Source organism: Triticum aestivum, chromosome 7A (assembly GCF_018294505.1).
Source record: "Triticum aestivum cultivar Chinese Spring chromosome 7A, IWGSC CS RefSeq v2.1, whole genome shotgun sequence".
NCBI classification, from domain to species: Eukaryota; Viridiplantae; Streptophyta; class Magnoliopsida; order Poales; family Poaceae; genus Triticum; species Triticum aestivum.
Genome location: NC_057812.1, coordinates 49,341,765 through 49,356,264, shown reverse-complemented (window position 1 = coordinate 49,356,264; position 14,500 = coordinate 49,341,765). Strand labels below are relative to the sequence as shown.

At 43.4% G+C, this 14,500-nt stretch overlaps 1 long non-coding RNA gene across 25 annotated transcripts; it reads right to left on the bottom strand.

Moving 5' to 3' along the window:
* Nucleotides 1–1,082: 1,082 nt before the first annotated feature.
* Nucleotides 1,083–13,683, bottom strand: LOC123150059 (uncharacterized). 25 transcript variants are annotated; one of them, XR_006474953.1, is made up of 19 exons: nt 13,001–13,681; nt 12,807–12,905; nt 12,583–12,664; nt 11,899–12,461; nt 11,409–11,680; nt 11,153–11,335; nt 10,331–11,020; nt 10,153–10,229; nt 9,898–10,067; nt 9,178–9,681; nt 8,025–8,382; nt 4,767–4,862; nt 4,585–4,654; nt 4,326–4,506; nt 3,991–4,134; nt 3,583–3,727; nt 3,114–3,221; nt 2,526–2,646; nt 1,083–1,845 (listed from the first exon to the last, which is right to left on the bottom strand). It is a non-coding gene; the product is annotated as an uncharacterized lncRNA (long non-coding RNA). The 25 variants fall into 25 exon arrangements; XR_006474945.1 differs by having other exon boundaries at nt 11,899–11,976; nt 12,115–12,218; nt 12,357–12,461; nt 12,583–13,679; XR_006474939.1 differs by having other exon boundaries at nt 11,899–11,976; nt 12,128–12,218; nt 12,357–12,461; nt 12,583–13,679.
* Nucleotides 13,684–14,500: the final 817 nt, after the last annotated feature.

Here is a 14,500-nt window from a genome sequence, read left to right as displayed (position 1 = left end):
AAACTATCAATATCATGAAAGTTGCCTTTAGTTTCATTCCCATGATGTTTTAGCAAGTATAATAAAAAATTGCTTCCTCAACTCATACTCATCCTGCACAAACAATATATGTAGTTAATATGAAAATTTCACGCCGAAGGTCTTAAAACATCTAACGGACAATACTCACCGCGCAAACCGGCTTGACCAATTCTTTACCATTCCACCAGAGCATAAAATGAAAAAAAATTAGCTAGACATATTCCTGCAATAATTTCAATTAATAATATAAAAAATGTAGTGATAACAAAAATAAATTGGAATTGGAATTGGAATTGACCAAGTTGTAGGTTACCTAGATTAAAGGAATATACGACGTCCAGCTGTGTGCGCTCTTTACCCGAGTGATAGAACCTATTGCCACATTGTTAGTTGAGTCCATGTAATAAGAAAGGCGAGAAAAGAGAATTTCTACTAACCTGTTTTCTAAAGAAGATGGCATAAATACTTATAATAACATGGCATAAAAGTTAGCATAATAGATTCAATTTGCCCGTGCGTTGCAACGGGTGTGGTACATATTGTATAGGCTCAACATCAATCATATGAACATCATCATGCACATCAAGCAGCATTATTGATTTCTTATTTACTGTTAAATCACTCATGTTCTTCTTCTTTCCTGATCCAACTTCGCCACTGACATCAATGGCACACCTAGCTCACAAACCCAACCTTTCACATCCACACGCAAATTTTTAGGGTTTTCTTCTCCATCCTTTTAGATTCACCATCAATCAATAACAACAACGTAGGAAGAATTACCGTATACACCAAACTCCTCTACACTCAGTGCAGTACCAGTCTGACCACGACCTCTCCTGCCTCACCTCCATGCCTCCATGTTGCGCGCCCTTTCGACCACCACGGGCCGAGGCTGCCACGGCTGTCACATGTGTCGTTTGATTTGGATCCAAGAATCAAGATGACAACCATTATCATACAGATAGATTATATACGACATACTAAATGCAGAAGTGGTAACATCACAACTATCAAAAAGTCACCATATTGATAAAGTACATTGTATACCACATACCAAATGAGAAAGCTACGCCTACGAACTGAACTAAAACAACAAGTTAATCTGTCATATTGTGCATTAAGGAACTCCACACAAATTAAATTCGAATCCAAAAATAACTAACAGCAGTCGTATCATTAAGAAGAAAATTCTAATTAAGTGAAAGGACGCATGAGCCATCGCCGGTATGCACAAATGTGTCTCCAACAGACTCTTTGAGGTTGCTAAGCATGCACATCTAGTTGGATATGCCAGGTCTAAAGCAGGGTGTTAGTATGTTGATCAGCGACGCCTCGCATTGACGAGTGCCCAACACACCTGCTCGCCCATCATATTTCCCCAGACTATGAGCCAATTCTGTTTCTTTTTTGCCCTGTGCAACCGACTTCTCCAGCCTCCAATTCTCTAATTCAATTAATTTAATGTCAGATTATGGCTGCATAATCCTTAGTTTTGAAAGTCAATCTCGACTTGCCTTGTAGAAATTAGAACAACGTTTGTATGGCTCAACCACCAGCTAATAAGAATTCAGGCTTTTGTCTATCTTCAAGTAATCTGAATGTAATACTTTCTGAAATCAACTGACTGCAACAAAGATGAAGCCTAATTAAAATGAAACCTAATCAACATTTGTCCTTCCTCGCCAAAATATATTTGCTCTTCAATTCGATCCAGTCGTGCATCGTTGTAGATGATTCCATGAAAGATGGGCTCCTTACTCCGCTTTCGATCAACAAAATTTGAAGCACAAGAAATCCTATGGACAACATCACCATAATTATCTGCAATATCATAATGTTGTAAACTGAACAATGGTGAAACTGGCTATAATCACTCGGACCACAATGTATATGTCAAGGGCATGTTAATTTTACATAAATGACAGTTGAGATTCATGACAGGAAAAGAAGTCTGGTTGAACAGTTCTGAGATCTTTGTGTTATACTACCTCTGTTCCTAAATATTTGTCTTTCTAGAGATTTCAACAAGTGACTACATACGGAGAAAAACGAGTGAATCTACACTCTAAAATATGTCTATATACATCCGTATGTGGTAGTCCATTTGAAATCTCTAAAAAGACAAATATTTAGAAACGGAGGGCGTGGTGTGCGCTCATAGCTGTATAATCTAATTAAAACAGACATACCATTTTTGGTATCACATAATGTACAAAGAAAAAAGATCTAGATAGCCAACATTCTTGGTTAAGCATAGATTAACTCTAACCGATTTCCATGAAAATCTGGAAGGACATGGGTGTTTTGACTCAAGGCAGAAAGAAAAAGGCATACTTTGTTCATGTGACATCAAAAGCAATGTCTTCTTCATCAACTCATAAATGGACACACCTGGATAATTTGAGATGAATAGTATACACCTTTACACGGTACACCCTCAAAGGTAATCTACATCATGTCAGAAAAAAGGCAATCTACATTGGGAGAAACATGCAACTTACTTTCAGAAGCAGCTTGATTAGCAAGAAAAGGGAGCCGCAATATGGTTTTGAGCAATGTAATCAAGTAAAGCGCCAGTTACACTTTGGCCACATTCCTTGAGCCAAAACTCAGGTATCATCGCTGGATGTGCAATGAAAAGATAAGCACTAAAATTTCAAGAAATAAAAGCATTAACTTAACATAGCCAACATATGATCGCGGAGAGCAAACCACATACAAAAATTAATAGAGACGTTGGCAAGGAAGTAAAATATATGAAGGAAACTACACCAGACAAAAATAGTTCCCCAACACCAGGGATAAATAGCTTATTCTTTGAAAAAGCCATGTGGCATGTAAATGTTCCGCAAACCAAGACCATGCAATGGAATATTGCTTCTTCCTCAAATACCGCAGAAAAAAATGCTCCACATAATCTTGTGCATTGTGTACCTATCTTAGGCTTGTACATATTATTTTTCTCTATCAATGTATCAATACACAAGTTTTTACATCGTTTTTTGGGACAAATGTTTCACATAAATAAATGTGAAGCTTTAGAAGGAGTCATAGTTTTTTTAGAAAAACATAGGGGAACCGGCACCTACTTTCAACTTTAAACTCTGCATTTGGCACACTTTCCATGACTCCAAGACACCCGGCATAAGCATCATAAGGGAAGTCCCAACAAGAGTCCCGGGAAGCAAGCCTAACTCCTAAACATTGGAGGTAAACGCCATTACAAAATGAAATACTGGAAATTAACAGCACAGACATTTATTCTCTTACTTCTAACATAAAAAACTACAAAGAAAGCACTTAGGTAATCGATTGTATCTTTGTTCACTCATGAAAACACTTTGCGTTAATAGCTTAAATAGTGTCACATTAAATGAACTGCAAAACTGATTTGCTTGCCTTTGCAGAAGTAGGTGTCAAACCAGAACATAGAGGATGACGAGGAAACACAATCGAGTGTCCTATTTGAGTTGCATAGAATGGCGTATTAGAAAATTAAGAACTACAAATGATACATCACCTTTAGTGAAAAAAAGGAGAAATGGATAAGCATTCAACCTGTTTTTGCGTAGCTCTCTTCATAAAGGTCTCCCAAACTTTCTGCCCAAAAGACTTCACCCCTTCCACATGGTTTCATACCACACGATTTTAACTCCCTCCGCTGCTCATGTGTGATAAGCTGCGGGTTTCATCACCAGTTTCCCTAGAAAAAAAAAGAATGAAGCAAACTTGTTAGAAATTCAGCTCATAGCTTATTACAAGCTTAGAGAGGTTGTGAGTTGAAACTCACCTATATAACATAAACCAAGATTTTTGTAGATTTTCCTTTACCCATAAATGTTTTAAAAGGTAAATCAATACGATACAATCAACGCCGGTAAATGTAAAATACACAGCAAATGTTGTCTACCGATCTTACGAAATAATTCAAAACTATTTATCTGTATTCTAGGGAGAAACTCCCACCATAAAATTGCAATACCGGTGAACTGCGAGAATTAATTCACTCGACTTGGTCAAGAGCCCTATGGTCCATCCACACGATGATGCCCCTTCTTGAATCGCCATTCCAAGAAACCAAGACAGGGGAACCATCAGCACCCACAACAACTGCAAGCACCATCCTCTGTTATTAAGTTGGTAAAGCTCTACTCGCATAACACAAAATTCTACATTCAAATTACTGAATACACACGGCTAATGTGGAGAATCAACAAAACCCTAATCTGCTACTATCAAGTGCTGCCGAAGTGTAGAAACATAGTTACAATGAGATTGTTGATGGGCTGGTGGATGCTTACGGTGGAGAACTTGGTCATGACCTTGTGGGAGGGGCAGTGGAAGCCGACGTAGGCGAAGCTAGGGCTGCTGGTGCGCACGAACTCGATGCCGGCGATGCGGCCGATGGAGCCGAACACGACCTCCACGTCGTCCGCCGACACGCCCTCCGCTAGCCCGCCCTCGTCCAACAACATGACCTATCTGCAAAAAGAAATGAAATGCAACAGTCATATAATAGTACATATGAGGCTATGATGAAGTGTAGACAAGGAAACTGACTATGATTTACTGCCATAATCTACTAACAGTGGGCTCCAGATCGACAAACAAGGCCCTTGAAACATGTTTCCTGAACATGTTAAATGCATCAAACAAAAAGCAAAGACACTTGTTAGTATGAATTCTTGAGAAAATTGTTAGTAGGATTTAAGCAAGGTGCGCTATCAATTCGTAAACAGTACCCAGATGCCTCATGCCCGCTAAAATTAAACCGGACCAACAGATCATCTAACAAAAATCCGTGAACATTACACCTTTCATGATTTGCCAATGCAATTCTGAAAAAAAACAAATCAACAACAAATGATATAAAATAGTAACAGGCTGCTGCCTTTGGGCTGTAGTTAATTTAGATGTTAGAAAGTAAACTTGTTAGAAATTCAGCTCATAGCTTATTACAGGCTTAGAGAGGTTGTGAGTTGAAACTCACCTATATAACTAAACCAAGATTTTTGTATATTTTCATTTACCCATAAATGTTTTAAAAGGTAAATCAATACGATACAATCAACGCCGGTAACTATAAAATACACAGCAAATGTTGTCTACCGATCTTACGAAATAATTCAAAACTATTTATCTGTATTCTGGGGAGACACTCCCACCATAAAATTGCCATACCGGTGAACTGTGAGAATTAATTCACTCGACTTGGTCAAGAGACCTATGGTCCATCCACACGATGGTGTCCCTTCTTGAATCACCATTCCAAGAAACCAAGACAGGGGAACCATCAGCACCCACAACAACTGCAAGCACCATCCTCTGTTATTATAATAGAATGCCCGTGCGTTGCCATGGGCTTTTGAAATATTTTGCTGGAGCTATGTAAATATAAAGCATGTTAAATTTCATGTGTAGAGAATAGATATCATGGGCCCAATCGAGTAACAATTTAAATCCACTTCACTTGCAATGTTAATTGATAGCAAAAACGAAATTTGACCTTCTAAAAAATTGTTACAAATTAAGATCTACTATTTTATGCACTTAAGAAATCTCGCACAATATCAGAAATTTTGTTTTTATCTTCACTGGCATGAAATTCGAGCAAGTATAATAAAAACATCTTCCTGAAGGACCTGAACTCATACCCATTATGCATAAGCAATATATGCAGTTAGCAAAAATACTTCACGTCAAAGGGATTAAAATGTCTATCAGAGAATACCCATCATACAAACCGGATGAAGTAATTCTTTACCATTCCACCAGAGCATAAAGAAGTAATAGCCAGACAAATCTCGGTAATTTCCTAAATTAATATTATTTTGAATATAGTGATAATAGAAGTAAAATATATTCGTATGGTCACAATGCATGGAAATTTGAAGGGAGTGCCTTTGCAATTAACTAAAAAGAAATGTGTGTTTTAGTCGAGCTCGATTGTCGCTGGTCTTCCTCCAAATGTTTGTCTTTTTCTTCACCCGTCGATCCAACCACCTTCACTACGCCACAATAGAGAGCATCTACATCCGAGCACCAAAAACCACCCCTATACGCCCGGTCAAAAGGCCCAGTCACTAACCGGTCAGAAAAACCGACGCAGACCGATGACTCATAACAACCCTATAGGCATGGGTTGTCACGCACCCATCATATCTAACCAAAATCTGGGGCAGATATAGGAAGGCCGCGTCCGCCACATTAGCCTGGCCCATGCTAGCCCGCGTCGACCCCACTTTGTCCCCACTAAAATCCCCACCCGAAGCAAACCCTAAGTCCACTTCACTTTCAATCCGCACTCCATCGATTCACCTCCACTCCACGTCCATTCCCCTCCCCCTCTCTGTCCCAATGTCCCCTCCCCCTCTCTGTCCCAATGTCGACATCGACGATGCCAGAGGTGACAGATCCGGCAAAGAGGATGACTGGGATGCCTTCGTTCTCGAGGTGGAGGGGGACAAGGAGGAGTTGCCCTCCACATCGCGCTATAGCGGTCGCGGGTTGACACGGGCAACAACTCCTGCTCAGCTTCGCCCCTTGTCGCTCGCCACTGCAACGCCGATGTTGGTGTGGGCCCGTCCCATACCCGCGAACATACTGATCTGATGACCCTCGCAGCCCCTAGTTGAACCCGCCAACCCCCTGCCTTGAACTGATGTACTTGGAAATAATCGTCGTGGACAAGTCAATTCAAGTTTTCTTGAAGCGCAAATTCAAATTCATAAGATTAGATGTTTCTATCTTTAGGGCATGTAAAAGTTAAAACACGGTGAAGAATTCTCGCTTTAAACAAATATCATTGAACTTTTGCTAACATATTACCGACAACAGTATGCAAGACCTGAAAAATAAAACATATCAAGAGTTTTTCTTGATGAAAAAGCAGCAGATTGCTGATTTTCACTTATGAAGCGGTAGAAGAAAACAGTTACAGGGAGCTGGAAAGAAAGAAGAAAGAAATCCATGCAAGGCGCCAGCAGCCTCGCCTATAAACATACCAAGAGTAATGTTTCCAATCATTAAATACTTAGTAAATCCTCAAATGCCATCTTACAATCCACCGGAACATAGTAGCATCACATCCTTCTTATTTCACAGTCCTCGTATCATTCTAGATATAGGTTTATGTCATTGTGTGAGATTTTCTTAGATGGATCACACCAGTAAGCTTAGCTATTTCCAATATCACCAATCGAACATATAAAAAGTGTATCAACTTACATAGTATAACAAAATTGGGTCTTCTCAAACTTGCTATATCGACCAAAAATTACCAATTTGCCCGCTGTTAAGGAAGTAGAATAAGTGTCACTGGTCCCAGCAGTATATTGTATACTCTACGTTGTCAGTGCTAGCACGACCAACATGATCACAGTGGCAAAACCCTCTGAGCTTGTCGTTACCACCGGTCCACCGCAACAGCCCATGCTCTCAATACTTAGTTCATTGAGTTGTGTCATTAACCATTACGTAGTTCATGAAAATAGCAACAATATTATGACCTGGATATAGTAAATTAGTAGGCTAACATAATACAAAGGTAACATGAGATTACCTCAGCAATATCTTAATTATGTTTTCATCAAAGATCTACATGCTTAAATTTCTGCATTCTGATTAAGAAAAACTAAAGGCTCTTTCTTTAAGTATTGACACCTGATCACACGCCTCTCAAATTTCCAGCTAGGCATTTGCTTAGTTGTTATGATAATCCTGCTAGTACAACTATGAAAAATAGGAATCACCATGGAAGAAAGAAACACCACCAGTAATGAGGCCCTTAAGGAATCATGACATGACCTGAATCTGATCTGCTACAAGATATTTGTCCTTCCTCATATTCAGATCAAGTGGGCAAAACTCCAAACGAAACGATGTACGCATGAAAGAAACACTATTTTTGGCATTTGCTAAATAATCATGGGAGTACATAGAAAACAGAAGATGATTTGGGGCTTCAGGGTCCAGTAGTATATATATTGCCTTTTGCTTACGTGTTTGATGTGACGAAGCCGATGAAGAAAAATGCAATGATTCCGAAGTACGATTTGTCGGGTTTGTAAGGGAGCTTCGCGTGCCTTACTCATAAATTGAAAACCCCCAAATATTGTAATGGGAGATGTCCTCCAAAATATTACAGGAATGGACCTTTGAGAAGCCCAGTAGAAACAAAGGTGAAAAGATGGAGATGTAGTCACTTCATTGTCAGACTCATTATTAACAAAAACAAAGGTTGGTAAAAAAAGAGTGGCTATCTATAGTCTCCAAGTCTTGGTCTGATTTACCTGAACAAAGACTACAGAAAGAATATACCAGCATAACACCTATCTGCAGCAGCTTTCCGCGGAGTTTCTGAAAATGCATAGCAGAAGGACAAGCAGATTGTCAGATACCAAGCAACTTGTCATAATAATTTGCATGGGAGTTCAAAAAATTGTGTGGGATCTCCATTGCCTGGGTAACTAAACCAGGAGGTTAATATTCCAAACTTCTCTACCAAGCTATATCATTTTGGTAGCTTATTTGTGCTTTCTAATTACATGGTTGACCAGCTAAGAAATGATTTAGAGTTAGCCTGTACTATTTCCTCCAGAATTGCTCCGTGCAAATTGAATCAGTCATCAATTAGAAGAAAAATATCAGCAAAATGTGATTATTTAGATGTCCCAAGAGGCGGTGGTTGCGTGGGCTACTCCCATAAGTTGAGCACCACCATGCCGGCGTGTACGATGAGCACGGCAGTGCCAACGTTTTGGAGAAAAAGGGTTCTCCAGCCACATGGACCCACCAACACCAATTTATTACATCAAAGAGGCTTACCAAGTCAACGACCCTGTTGTGTTCTTGGCTCTTGAACTTTTCTCTCTAGCATTTTGGCGCTTATAGCGTGTTCTTGCTTATAGTAACTAACCAACTGAATCAAAATTCGTCAGTACTTACCATTCCCACTGTCTGTAACAATCATAGCACATCTAGCAATCAATCACTAGCAACAAGCATAGCACTGTCTACAACAAGCCTAACATGCCCACTTTTAAAGGACACAACACTACAGAGCTCACAACAAACAGTTCACATTGTGTAGAACTTCATAGCTTAGGTGGCGTCCGACAAACAAACTGCACATCAACAAAAATTGGAGCTCACCTTGGTGATTGGCAGTCAGGGCATCCACCTTCGCTCGCGGTGCTCGAGATAGGCGGCCGACGAATAGGATATTAAACACGGCGACCGGGAGGAAGGGTCACGGCTGAGGTTGACGAAGCAGTGTACGGAAGCGGCATCCGGAGGTTGAAGATGCAGTCGACAATGATGTCTGTGGATGCATCAGCTTGCAGCCTCAGACTTGACCTCGACGTGCAGCGACGAGGACCGGAGGGCACTGGTCGCCTTAAGCTTTCCCCCGCCTACTGCACTGGGGACACCTCACTCTCTCGCCAACGCTGGCGCTACCAGCTCGTGTTGCAAGCTCCGCAACCGACCAACAATCATCGCGACAGTCTCCGGTCACCGCCAATGTCCGGCGGTGTGGGCCCGACGGCGGGGGGCATCGCGCTGCCATCGATGGGGCAGCCGCACCCGCCGCTACACCCGAAGCCCACCTCGCCCACGGCGCGCCCGCACCACCACTACTACCTCTTCTCGGGGCATCTAGGAAAATAAATGCATCCGACAGACTAACAACTTTCAGGAAATTAGACAGATGACTGGACAAAGATAAAATTATAAATTCTTTCCATGAACCAAGACTTCGAAGCAAGCAGGAATAAACTATAGCCAGCACAGATCATGTAATGTTAATTGTGTCAAGAACTAAATTTTCCTTGGTTGTGAGCGAGATTGTCAGCAAATTAGCTTGAATTGTACCTGCATTGCCACAGTGAACCGCTCCTTCGGATTGGGGTCATAGGCCTCAATATGTTTGGTAGTCTTATTGGTGAAGTAGCCTACAGAGAGATTGTTTTGAGCGAAATGGAAGGTGTACAGTGCCTTGGAGAAGTACTCGGATTTGGGTAGGATCTCATGATAAATTCCACCTATAGAGTAAAATATAAAAAATTACTGTCGCGTTCTCTGAAATCTGAATGAAAATATGGAATATGACACGCCTTTACTCCTCACCCATTCTGTTATACACGAACTGGCTTCTCTTGGTGAATTGTTCCAACTCCCAGGTCTGCACATCCAAGTAGATCGGGCTGTAAATGAATGTCCAAAAAATTATGAGGCTGTAATTGGAGATGAATATACACCAATTAGATAGCTGTGACTGAGAGTCTGAGATAGATGATGCACTGACATATGTACCAGCCGGCCGGCACCTCCGCGGAGATTTAATGAAAGACATTAGACATGATTGCACGGTATGTCAATTTTTGATATTGAATAAGATTCCTATGCATCTTGCATTAGCAGCATCAGGGAGGGACGAAGCTACATTACTCTCTCGCCGTGATTCAATACTGGTCATACATGTAGCTCTCTTCTGCTTTGACATTGACCAAAACTACTGCACCTAATTACACTGGTCATACATGTACGTTCACATAAAGAAGAGAACGAAGCATCTCACTAATTTGACTACAAGAGGAAAAATACGCCACCGCCAATCCAACTCGACATGGCACGAATTCATCATCAGAGCACGTAAATTTCATTAGCTGGTACCATGAACCAAAATGATTAAAGAAACCCTGCATAAGCATCTCTGAAACATCCAACAGAAGACATGTGCACGCATTATGTATTTCAGTACCAATATAATGCAGCACAAATCAAACTATGTGAGGAAATAGACAGGGCTCAAGTGAAAGTCATCTTACCTGAGCCAATCTCTCCTGCCTCCTCGCAATATTCCTCTCCCTGCTAGCTAGCCTTGCTCTTAGCACGCTTGGCCTCAAACTGAAGCCTCAAACTGGTCAGAGAGGGTCTTCTCTCTTCCCTTCTCAGCCTCGGACTTGTGGATACTCTCCATGAGGACCCTCTTGTTCTTGAACATGTTAACCAGCGGCAGATCAACAAAATAGGCCAGGTCATAACCAAAAACTCATCTCGAGTTTGAGCTCTTTATTGAGAATCAGACAAAGAAACATAGAAATTTAAGAGAAGAGAAAAAATTTACTGGGTGGATAGACTGCCGATCCAGCCGGAGAGGAAGCTATCAGGCACCATGGTCCCAGTTGCGGAAGGCCTCGATGGCAAATAAGAACCCCAGCCGGCAGGGCGGTGCTGAGCAATGGCAAGACGGAGACGTCGACGTGCTCCACGCGCAGCCCCGGGACAGACTACTCGAACACCTCCGCCGCTGGTCAACGACAGGTCAGCTGCGTTGGTGCGTGCATGAGCAAAGAGAAGAAGGTTCGGATCAGAGAACGTACTGGCGTAGAGGATGCCTTGCGGAGAGAGCCCCTCCTCGAGATGCTCAAGCCATACCATACTGCATCCCGCGCAGCCGCCGTTGACCACCGAACCACATCGTCCCACTTCGACCCGCTTCGGTAATTATACTCCAGTTCAAAGCAATAGTTGGTTGATTTCCAGTTAAATTATACTCCCTGCTTGGCAAACTGAAACTATGATTATCCTAAATCCTACTTCTAGAGTTGCTGCAGATCAACAGCTGCTCTGAGTACAAGAACTCTCCCCCTATCTGCAAGATCAGCAGTACAAACAGTACATTTTTTGAGTATATTTTCAAAGTACTTCAAGCAGGATAATTGAAGTTACTGAAATTTTACTAAAACTGTGCCTACGACTACATCTCGTACTCATAATCTGTACCCACTCATACAAATAAACTGAACCCTACTCCTAATCTGTACCCAAGCAGTACTCCAAATTTAAAGGGAGGAGAGAGGGGAAGCTCACCATGCAATGGAGATGCTAGCGAAGAGGAGCATCGTCGAGCAGGGTGTCCTCGAGCAGATGTTCGTCGTCGAGCATCACCTGTTCGAACCAGGTGACTGCTTATTCGAACCAGCAGACTTAACCTTTTTATTTTGCTACAATTTTTATTAACATTTATCCAGATGCTATCAAGTTACAATCTTTAATTTCCAGTCTACCATGATAGAGTGACATTACCACTCACACTCACTTTCTGTAGTCAGTGTATAACTTGACATACACCTTATATTGGAAATAGACCATATATTGATAGTGAATATGTTGTCCTGCAGTACAGAGCCCTACATAAATGGTAATCAAACATTACAAAGAGGTCAGAGTTTGCTGATTGCTCCCAGGTCAAAAAAATGTTTTAAATGTTATAGCAGCACATTAGGCTAATCATCATATATGATTCAATTGCCTCTAATTATGGGAACCTCTATTTCGAATCATCTTGCTCCGTACTATGATTGCTTGCTCTTCAAAGGGAACTCGTCTTTGAATTCCTTAAAACATGTCTCGGGCATTTATTTTTCTAGCACCTGACATAATGATGCAAAGTTTGAGATAGAAAATGCTAAGAAACCACATGAATTTTATTTTAGTTAAGATCGCTTCCGATAATAGAAATGAACTACAGATCAAAAGGAGAAGTAAGCTTACTTAACTGGAAGTAGCATGAAGATGAGATGATGAAACTATTATTATGTGCCACATTCTTCTGACGGATTCCTGCATACCACACCTGACCACAACCAAGACGATTAGGACATGCATCTCAAATACAAGTTACAGGAATCTTGCAACCGTAGGGGTTCTCCAGCTGCTCAGAATACAACAGTGATGGTGCAGACTGGTAGTGGGAAGGCGCCGCCAAAACAATCAACCTCAATGGCGGCCTGTCATCCTTGATGGTGGCAGTTCCAACTCGGTGCTCGATGGTCGTCGGCAGCGGCAGTACCCAGAGTTCTCAATGGAGGCAGTTCCTGCTCATACCCGGCGGCAGTGCCAGTAGCCCTCAAGAATCAGTATCGGCAGTAGAAAATGACGCATGTCCATCAATGCCTACAGCGTTGTTTACATCATGTCACTCATCTCGTGCAGTGCACCACGACCCGCCGATGTGTCGTCCCGTGCCTCCTTCCTGCCTCGGCACTACGCTGCCGCCACGCCGACTCCCATGTGTTGCCTGGATCTGACCGACATGGGCCCCAAGTGGCAACCTGGCCTCATCCGCGCTCGGATCCGGCCGCTGACTTCCCTAATGTGCGCCCCTCCCCCCCTACAGAAACGCATGCCGCCACTTCACCTCGAGCACTCACGGCCAACTCCAAGCCCTTCGTCGCAAGCTTCGTGTTGGATCCGAGAGAGCTGCTGCAGCGGCGGCGGCCTCGCGCGGAGGAACGCAACGCAAAGGTCCGGCACGGAGGACTGCATGGCGGCCGGCGGCCAGAAAAGCACGGGCGCTGGTGGCGATCAGATGCGAAGCGGTGGGGGCGTGGGCGATCGATAGGAAGGGGATCGTGGAGTCGAGCTGGAGGTGGGGCGGGGGCCGCGGCTGGAGGTGGGCGCGACGGCCGCGGCTGGAGCTGGGCGCGGCGGCCGCGGCTGGAGGTGGCGGGGGCGGCAGCGACGGGCGGCGGCGTTTGAGGGAGGGAGATGGGGGAGGGGATCGGCGGCGGCTGCAAGGGGATTGAGCGACGTAGGAACGAATGAAGGCGGTGACTCGTGCGGGCAAGTGCATCGAGGGCACGACGGTGCGAGCGTCTGGCGTAATTTCGTAGGTTAACCGTGTTAGTTCGTTTTAGGTCTTTTTTTCTAGCTGTGCATCGAGGGCACGAGGGTGCGAGCGTCTGGCGTAATTTCGTAGGTTAACCGTGTTAGTTCGTTTTAGGTCTTTTTTCTAGCTGTGAACCGGCCGAGGTGGGGCGGGGGCCGCGGCTGGAGGTGGGCGCGACGGCCGCGGCTGGAGGTGGCGGGGGCGGCGGCGTTTGAGGGAGGGAGATGGGGGAGGGGATCGGCGGCGGCTGCGAGGGGATTGAGCGACGTAGGAACGAATGAAGGCGGCTACATGTACGAGCAAGTGCATCGAGGGCACGAGGGTGCGAGCGTCTGGCGTAATTTCGTAGGTTAACCGTGTTAGTTCGTTTTAGGTCTTTTTCTAGCTGTGAACCGGCGCGGTTCAGATTGGCGTAGTTGTATCTTGACGTTTTTTTTATCGGTTGGGAGGTAAGATGCGGGGGAACGGTGGAAAGCCGAAGGTGGGACGAAGTACCAAAAAAATTAGGGAAGGTGGGACGAAAATTGACCAGCGCAGACTACCAACTGCTCCATTAGGAGTAGAGACAATAAATGCCGAAGCACAGGTACCTACTGTTGCCTTGTACGCCTGGGTTGCGTATTCACACGCAACAATCATTTCCTCCTCAGTTACACAGATCCCAAGAGAGCGGGTGGGCCGACGTGATTTCGGAGAGGTGCGTCGCCGAGTGCTCTTAATCCGCTTCCCATACTGTACAAAAACAGTATGGTGATTGCCATGCATGCATTAGTTTCATGTGCTTTTTAACAAAAGCTGATC